The following is a 10,125-nucleotide window of genomic DNA, read 5'->3' on the forward strand; positions in this document are numbered from 1 at the left end:
ACACATAATCCCGCCCCCCCACCACATTATCACACATAATCCCGCCCCCCACCACATTACCACACATAATCCCGCCCCCCCACCACATTACCACACATAATCCCGCCCCCCCACCACATTACCACACATAATCCCGCCCCCCCACCACACTACCACACATAATCCCGCCCCCCACCACATTACCACACATAATCTCGCCCCCACCACATTACCACACATAATCCCGCCCCCCACATTACCACACATAATCCCACCCCCACACCACATTACCACACACAATACTGCCCCCCCACATAACCACACATAATCCTGCCCCCCACCATATTATCACACATAATCCCGCCCCCCCACATTACCACACAAGGCTCCGTCCCCACACATTACCACACGAGGCTCTGTTCCCCCACATTACCACACGAGGCTCCGTACCCACACATTACCACACGAGGCTCCGTACCCACACATTACCACACGAGGCTCTGTTCCCCCACATTACCACATGAGGCTCCGTACCCACACATTACCACACGAGGCTCTGTCACCACACATTACCACACGAGGCTCCGTCCTCACACATTACCACACAAATCCAGTTTGCTTTTACACTGTGAATAAAATGTATTAGTATTATTCTGATTTTCAATTATTATTATTGTTATTAACTTCATTTTAAGTTAATTTACCACCTGCGTAAGCGCTATTGAATGTTGTCATTATTTACTTTAGTTTAATCACTAGCAGCATTAATTAGATAGCAATGAGCATGCCGAGCGTTAGCTGGCTGGAAACAGCTAGTTACCTATAAACAAAAAGTCATCTAGGTAATGTAAGACCCTTCCTTCCTAATCTCATATTGTAAAACCAACTGCAAAAATGATGAAAAAGCCTTGAAATAAAAACTTGACAGAGAGAAACCCATAGCTAGGCTTCTATTAAAATAAAATCCTCAGTAGTGTTGAGCATTCCGATACCGCAAGTATCGGGTATCGGCCGATACTTGCGGGTATCGGAATTCTGATACCGAGATCCGATACTTTTGTGGTATCGGGCATCGGTATCGAAACAACATTAATGTAAAAATGTGTAAAAGAGAGAATTAAAATAAAAAATATTGCTACACTCACCTCTCCGACGCAGCCTGCACCTTACCGAGGGAAGCGGCAGCGTTCTTTGTTTAAAATTCGCGCTTTTCTTTCCTTTACGTGAAGTCCCGGCTTGTGATTGGTTGCGTCGCAGTCACATGGGCGACGCAACCAATCACAGCAAGCCGTGACGTAATTTCAGGCCCTTAAGGATTTTAAAATTACGTCCCGGCTTTGTGATTGGTTGCGTCGCAGTCACATGGGCGACGCAACCAATCACAAGCCGTGACGTCACGGGAGGCTGGACACGCGCGCATTTTAAAATGCGCGCTTGTCCAGCCTCCCGTGACGTCCCGGCTTGTGATTGGTTGTGTCGCGGTCAACCAATCACAAGCCGGGAGGCTGGACACGCGCGCATTTTAAAATGCGCGCTTGTCCAGCCTCCCGTGACGTCCCGGCTTGTGATTGGTTGTGTCGCGGTCAACCAATCACAAGCCGGGAGGCTGGACACGCGCGCATTTTAAAATGCGCGCTTGTCCAGCCTCCCGTGACGTCCCGGCTTGTGATTGGTTGTGTCGCGGTCAACCAATCACAAGCCGGGTGGCTGGACACGCGCGCATTTAAAATGCGCGCGTGTCCAGCCTCCCGGCTTGTGATTGGTTGACCGTGACACAACCAATCACAAGCCGGGACGTCACGGGAGGCTGGACAAGCGCGCATTTTAAAATGCGCGTGTGTCCAGCCTCCCGTGACGTCACGGCTTGTGATTGGTTGCGTCGCCCATGTGACTGCGACGCAACCAATCACAAAGCCGGGACGTAATTTTAAAATCCTTAAGGGCCTGAAATTATGTCACGGCTTGCTGTGATTGGTTGCGTCGCCCATGTGACTGCGACGCAACCAATCACAAAGCCGGGACGTAATTTTAAAATCCTTAAGGACCTGAAATTACGTCACGGCTTGCTGTGATTGGTTGCGTCGCCCATGTGACTGCGACGCAACCAATCACAAAGCCGGGACTTCACGTAAGGAAAGAAAAGCGCGAATTTTAAGCAAACAACGCCGCCGGTTCCCTCGGAGAGGTGAGTATAGCAATATTTTTTATTTTAATTCTTTCTTTTACACATTAATATGGTTCCCAGGGCCTGAAGGAGAGTTTCCTCTCCTTCAGACCCTGGGAACCATCAGGAATACCGTCCGATACTTGAGTCCCATTGACTTGTATTGGTATCGGGTATCGGTATCGGATTGGATCCGATACTTTGCCGGTATCGGCCGATACTTTCCGATACCGATACTTTCAAGTATCGGACGGTATCGCTCAACACTAATCCTCAGTCAAACTGAAAACTCAGAGAACAAAATCCTTTCAGATTGACTGGAAATAGTCTGAATGCAGATTTTATGTCTGTTTTAGCCATCAAGGCACCTTTTCCAAAAGACTTCAATTAGTCTATTTCTTAATCAAACGATGCGTATTTGACCGACAACACATTTTTATTTATCTCATCGTTCGAAGACGCACCCTAAGGCTGGGTTCACATTGTGTTATGGCTGTACGTTGAACGGACTACGTTACACCGCGGCATAACGCGGTGTAACGTAGTCCGTTAATGCCGCAATTGAAAGCAATGTCGGACGCATCGCTAGCGCATGCCCACAATGGGCGTGCGCTAGGCGATGTGCCGTCATTGAGTGACGGACCTGAGACGCCGGCTGCAGCATTTTTGGGTCCGTCACTGCTAGCGCAGATGGAGCTAGCAGATGCTCCATCTGCGCTAGCGCTGTGCCAAAGTTGGCACTTGCGTTAGCGCAGTCCATTAGCATATGCGCTGAATGGACTGCACTAACGCAATGTGAACCTAGCCTTAGGGAAAGAAAGGAGATGAATCAGACGGAATGATCTTGCTTCTTTTTTGGGTACTATGCCTCGTGGAGATAATCTAAAATTCTGAAATGGAGGAGACATAAATGGGCCTGACATTCTAGACACCTCAATTTCTTTATAAATTTTTTCTTTTACTACTGCTTTAAATAATTTGACAGATGATAAATTCTCTACCCAACAACAGCCTGAACCTAAAAACTCAAGAACATAAAAACCATATTTGAAACCTTCAAAAATGAGCTCAGCTTTGTCCCGACTTGGGAATAGCTTGAGCCACGAGACACTGCAAAGGCTTCCTAAGTGTTTAAAAAGATCCCTTAGTCTGTTTCAGTAAACTCCAAAATCACGGGGAAGACTGCTGACTCGACAGATGAGGGTAAGCCACAAAAGACCATTGCTGAAGAACCTGGCTGTCCACAGAGTACTGTATACAAGCACATTAATGTAAAGTTGAGTGGAAGGAAAAAGTGTGGTAGAAAAAGGTGCACAGGCAACCGGGATAACCACAGCCTTGAAAAGATTGTTAAGAAAAGGCTATTCAAAAATTTTGGGGAAATTCACAAGGAATGGACTGTTGCTGGAGTCATTGCTTCAAGAGTCACCACACACAGACGTACCCAGGACATGGGCTACAAGTGTCACATTCATTGTGTTAAGCCACTCATGACCAATAGACAACACCAGAGGAGTCTTACCTGGGCCAAGGAGAAAAAGAACTGGACTGTTGCTCAGTGGTCCTAGGTGTTGTTTCAAATGAAAGTAAATTTTGCATTTCATTTGTAAATAAAGGTCCCAGAGTCTGGAGGAAGAGTGGAGAGGCACACAATCCAAGCTGCTTGAGGTATAGTGTGAAGTTTCAACACTCAGTTATGGTTTGGGGAGCCAAGTCATCTGCTGTTGAAGGTCCACTGTGTTTCATCAAGACCAAAGTCATCACAACCGTCTACCAGAAAATTTTAGAACACTTCATGCTTCCCTCTACCGGCAAGTTTTCTGGAGATGGAAATTTACTTCTCCAGCAGGACATGGCACCTGTCCATACTGCTGAAGTACCAATACCTGGTTTGAAAACAATAGTATCACTGTGCTTGATTGGCCAGCAAACTCACCTGACCTTAACTCCATATAGAATCTATGGGGTATTGTCAAGAGGAAGATGAGAGACCCCAGACCCAACAATGCAGACGAGCTGAAGGCTGCTATCAAAGCAATTTGGGCTTCCATAACACCTCAGCAGTGTCACAGGCTGGTCGCCTCCATGCCACGCCGCATTGATGCAGTAATTGATGCAAAAGGAGACCCTACCAAGTATTGAGTGCATTTACTGAACATGCATTTCAGTAGGCCAACATTTTGGATTTTAAAATCATTTTTTAAGTTGGTGTTATAAAGTATTCTAATTTACTGAGATAATCCCTTTAGAGTCTTCATTGGCTGTAAGCCATAATCATCAACATTAACAGAAATAAACACATGAAATAGATCACTCTGTTTGTAATGACTCTATATAATATATGCGTTTCACTTTTTGTATTGAAGAACTGAAATAAATTAACTTTTTGATGATATTCTAATTTTGTGAGAAGCACCTGTATGTGTCTGACAAAACAAAATAAACATTTTTTAGGCATGTGGAACACCCGCCAGGGCCGTGGGGATACTTGGTACTGGGCTCTAAAAGGGATGTGGTCATGGCAGCAGTGACCCGGTCCATGGCCCTGGGCGTCCAATAAAAGAGTCAATGAATTTAAAGGGAAATAAAGTTTATAGGGGTATTGTTCGTGACGCCACCTGTGGTACTCAGCAAGGAATGGCCAACGCTGCTTAAAGGGGACCGCTGGGGCTGATGGTGATGCAGCAGAGTTGTTCCAGCTCTCTACAGGTAGAGCTGAGTCCCAGAGCAATTACGTGTAAAAGTCAATTCAGAGGACACAGCAGGGTGCAGTTTCCACAGTTTGAAGTACAGGCCGCGGCACTGGTTACAGATGACAATGGAGGTCCGGGGAGCTTGGAAACAACTTAGGACCCGCTAGCCAGATCGGTTTTGAGGCCTCCTTAATGCGCTGTCCTCTGAGGTCCTTGCTGCCTAAAGCTATGCTCAGTCCTCTGTTCCTTATTAGTCTGTAGTACTTGCCTGCCTGTATGGCAGGCAGCTTGAACCTATTACTGGTGTCACTCTTTCGTCGTGGCTCCGGGCTCTCATTTGCTGCTGTGCCTTCAGGTGTTGTGATGGGCCAGGAGACCTGCAGTCCCCTGCCCTCCAGATTTAGTTGCTGGGCCTGCAGGTCCCACACATCCACGGACTCCGGTGTACGGTCTTTGGCACTCAGTCCTGGGGTGAGCTCAGTCACAGCTCAAATCCCTCATGTTCTTCCTTGACTTCCTCTCTCCTCTCTGTCTTCCTTAGACTAACTCAGTCTGCCTCCAGGCCAGAACTTATATCAGGAAGCTCCCCTAAAATCAGGTGTTAGAGCTCCCCCTTCTGGTCTGGAGTAGGAAGGATGTTGGATGTAAGTGTTATCTAGTCAGGGAAACCCTCCTTGCTTCCAGGCTTGTCATCACCCCCTGTGAAGAAGGCAATGCCACTGCGGCAACCGAGCTCCTGGGGTGCCACACATGGAAATTTATTGTCACGCTCGCGCCCAGACTGGTTGGCGCGGGTGAGTGGCCCTACTGGACCACAGACTAAACTTCCCTGGAAGGGGCGTAACTAAGTAGCTTCCTAGGTGTTCCCTGGAGCCTCTGATGGTGCGGTCAGACTTGTGCAATAGGAAGCTACCAGGTACCACTCCAGGGTGTTGTCTGGCTGTGGCTGCTGTACCGGGGTACGGAACATAGACAGGCAAGCGGGCATGGCTGGCACTCAGGCAGACAGGTGGGCACAGCTGGGACACAGACAGGCAGACAGGTACAACAGAGACACTGGCAGGCAGGCACGGCTGGCTCTCTGGTAGGCAGGCAGGTACGGCTGGCTCTCTGGCAGGACAGGCGGACAAGACTGAAACATTGGAAGAACCGGTAGGGACCGGTCTGCAGGCAGGCATGTAAAACAGGTAAGAACCTGTTCAGACTGGAGGACTTAAGAATAGGTAGAGAAAGACCACAAGAGCGAAAGCACAGGAGCTAGAGCTAAGAACAGAAATGCAGGAGGCGGAGCCAAGAGCAGGAGGTGGAGCCAAGCACAGACACGCAGGAGACGGAGCCAAGAGCTGGAGGCGGAGCCGAGCAGAAACACAGGAGGTGGAGCCAAGAGCTGGAGATGGAGCCAAGCGCAGAACCACAGGAGGCGGAGCCAAGAACTGGAGAAGTATAACCGCAAGGAGCGGAGCCAGGTAGAACCGCAAGGAGCGGAGCAAGGTAGAACACAAGAAGCGGAGCCGCAGAGCGAGAGTTGAGTGGAGCCGCAGAGCAGGGCCACAGAGTACAGAGCAAAGAGCAGAGCAAAGCTACAGAGAGCAAAGCTACAGAGAGCAGAGCTGAGAGCAAAGCCACAGAGTGCAGAGCTGAGAGCAAAGCCACAGAGTGCAGAGCTGAGCGCAGAGCAAAGTCAAAGTGCAGAGCAAGACTCAGAGTGCAGAGCCGAGAGCAAAACCACAGAGTGCAGAGCAAGTTCACAATGCAGAGCAAGGAGCAAAGCAAGGTCGCAGAGAGCGGAGCTGAAAGCGGAGCAAAGCAAGACACAGAGTACACACAGGAGAAAAAGCAAACCAAGACAGGGATATAAACAGACACAAGAACGGGACTAGACTAAGACAGAGTCAGGAACGAGACTAGGCACGGGGACATGGACACAAGCCAGGGTACGACGCCCCTCTGGGTGGCGGACATAGGCCAGGGTACGAAGCCCCGCTGGGTGGCTACACAGAAAACAGACCAGGGTACAACGCCTCCCTGGTGGCAGACATAAGATTAAGCGAGACAGGGCCTGGCACCTCATGTTATGACCCCAATGGCGAGGGTCTCAGAGGAACAAGTAAGTCTGCGACGTACAAAAATCCAGCTCATAGGGCAGTGGTAACTGGGTTGACCATATAACTACTCCTAACGCCAACACTAGAAGTAGCCGGGGAACATGCCTACGTTGGTCGCTAGATGTCTCGCGCCAGCCGGAGGACTAACTACCCCTAGAAGACGAAAACAAAGACCTCTCTTGCCTCCAGAGAATAGACCCCAAAAGTCGGATACAAGCCCCCCACAAATAATAACGGTGAGGTAAGAGGAAATGACAAACACAGAGATGAACTAGGTCTAGCAAAGAGAGGCCCACTTACTAATAGCAGAATGTAGTAAGATTACTTATATGGTCAACAAAAACCCTAACAAAATTCCACACTGGAGATACAAGAACCCCCGAACCGTCTAACGGCCCGGGGGGAGAACTCCAGCCTCCCTAGAGCTTCCAGCAAGGTAAGGATACAGATTATGTACAAGCTGGACAAAAATGCAAACAAAAACAAATAGCAAAAAGCAAGAAAGCAGACTTAGCTTAATTTAGCAGGAACCAGGATCAGTAGACAAGAGCACAACAGATTAGCTCTGATTACAACGTTGCCAGGCATTGAACTGAAGGTCCAGGGAGCTTATATAGCAACACCACTGACCTAACGACCCAGGTGAGCATACAAGGGATGAATGACATACCCAGAGTCAAATCACTAGTAACCACTAGAGGGAGCCAAAAGGTAAATTCACAACAGTACCCCCCCCTTAGTGAGGGGTCACCGAACCCTCACCAAGACCACCAGGGCGATCAGGATGAGCGGCGTGAAAGGCACGAACTAAATCGGCCGCATGCACATCAGAGGCGACCACCCAGGAATTATCCTCCTGACCATAGCCCTTCCACTTGACCAGGTACTGAAGCCTCCGCCTGGAGAGACGAGAATCTAAGACCTTCTCCACCACGTACTCCAACTCGCCCTCAACCAACACCGGAGCAGGAGGCTCAGCAGAAGGAACCACAGGCACAACGTACCGCCGCAACAAGGACCTATGAAATACGTTGTGAATGGCAAACGACACCGGAAGATCCAGGCGAAAGGATACAGGATTAATGATTTCCAATATCTTGTAAGGACCAATGAAGCGAGGCTTAAATTTGGGAGAGGAGACCTTCATAGGAACAAATCGAGAAGACAGCCATACCAAATCCCCAACGCGAAGTCGGGGACCCACACCTCGGCGGCGGTTGGCAAAACGCTGAGCCTTCTCTTGTGACAACTTCAAGTTGTCCACCACATGACTCCAGATCCGCTGCAACCTATCCACCACGGAATCCACCCCAGGACAGTCAGAAGGCTCCACATGTCCTGAGGAAAAACGAGGATGGAAACCAGAGTTGCAGAAAAATGGCGAAACCAAGGTGGCGGAACTAGCCCGATTATTAAGGGCAAATTCAGCCAACGGCAAGAAGGTCACCCAATCATCCTGATCAGAAGAGACAAAACACCTCAAATAAGCCTCCAGAGTCTGATTAGTTCGCTCCGTTTGTCCGTTAGTCTGGGGATGGAAAGCGGACGAAAACGACAAATCAATGCCCATCCTACCACAAAAGGATCGCCAGAACCTGGAAACAAACTGGGATCCTCTGTCCGACACAATATTCTCAGGAATGCCGTGCAAACGAACCACGTTCTGGAAGAACACAGGAACCAGATCAGAAGAGGAAGGCAGCTTAGGCAAAGGAACCAGATGGACCATCTTGGAGAAACGATCACATATCACCCAGATGACAGACATGCCCTGAGACACCGGAAGATCCGAAATGAAATCCATAGAGATGTGTGTCCAAGGTCTCTTCGGGACAGGCAAGGGCAAGAGCAACCCGCTGGCACGAGAGCAACAAGGCTTAGCTCGTGCACAAGTACCACGGGACTGCACAAATGACCGCACATCCCTTGACAAGGAAGGCCACCAAAAGGACCTGGCCACCAGATCTCTGGTGCCAAAAATTCCCGGGTGCCCTGCCAACACCGAGGAATGAACCTCGGAAATGACTCTGCTGGTCCATCTAGCAGGCACAAACAATCTGTCAGGTGGACAAGAGTCAGGCCTACCAGCCTGAAATCTCTGCAACACACGTCGCAGATCTGGAGAAATAGCAGACACGATAACTCCTTCCTTAAGAATACCCACAGGTTCAGCGACTCCAGGAGCATCAGGCACAAAGCTCCTAGACAGAGCATCGGCCTTCACATTCTTAGAACCTGGTAAATACGAGACCACAAAGTCAAAACGGGAGAAAAACAATGACCAGCGGGCCTGTCTAGGATTCAGGCGTTTAGCAGACTCGAGATACATCAGATTTTTGTGATCAGTCAAGACCACCACACGATGCTTAGCACCCTCGAGCCAATGACGCCACTCCTCAAATGCCCACTTCATGGCCAACAACTCCCGATTGCCCACATCATAATTTCGCTCTGCTGGCGAAAATTTCCTAGAGAAAAAGGCACAAGGCCTCATAGCAGAGCAACCAGGGCCTCTCTGCGACAAAACGGCCCCTGCCCCAATCTCCGAAGCATCCACCTCAACCTGAAAGGGAAGTGAGACGTCAGGCTGGCACAAAACAGGCGCCGAAGTAAATCGGCGTTTCAACTCCTGGAAAGCCTCCACGGCAGCAGGAGCCCAGTTAGCTACATCAGAGCCTTTCTTGGTCATATCCGTCAGCGGTTTAACAACGCTAGAGAAATTTGCGATAAAACGACGGTAGAAGTTAGCAAAACCCAAGAACTTCTGAAGACTCTTAACTGACGAGGGTTGAGTCCAATCATGAATAGCTCGGACCTTAACTGGATCCATCTCCACAGCAGAAGGGGAAAAAATGAACCCCAAAAAGGGAACCTTCTGTACACCAAAGAGACACTTTGAGCCTTTTACAAACAAAGAATTTTCACACAGAATCTCAAAAACCATCCTGACCTGCTCCACATGCGAGTCCCAATCATCAGAAAAAACCAGAATATCATCCAGATAAACAATCAAAAATTTATCCAGATACTTCCGGAAAATGTCATGCATGAAGGACTGAAAAACTGAAGGGGCATTAGAGAGCCCAAATGGCATCACCAAGTACTCAAAATGACCTTCTGGCGTATTGAATGCGGTTTTCCATTCATCGCCCTGCCTAATGCGCACAAGGTTGTACGCACCACG

This window comes from Ranitomeya variabilis, chromosome 2 (genome assembly GCF_051348905.1).
Source record: "Ranitomeya variabilis isolate aRanVar5 chromosome 2, aRanVar5.hap1, whole genome shotgun sequence".
Classification (NCBI taxonomy): Eukaryota; Metazoa; Chordata; class Amphibia; order Anura; family Dendrobatidae; genus Ranitomeya; species Ranitomeya variabilis.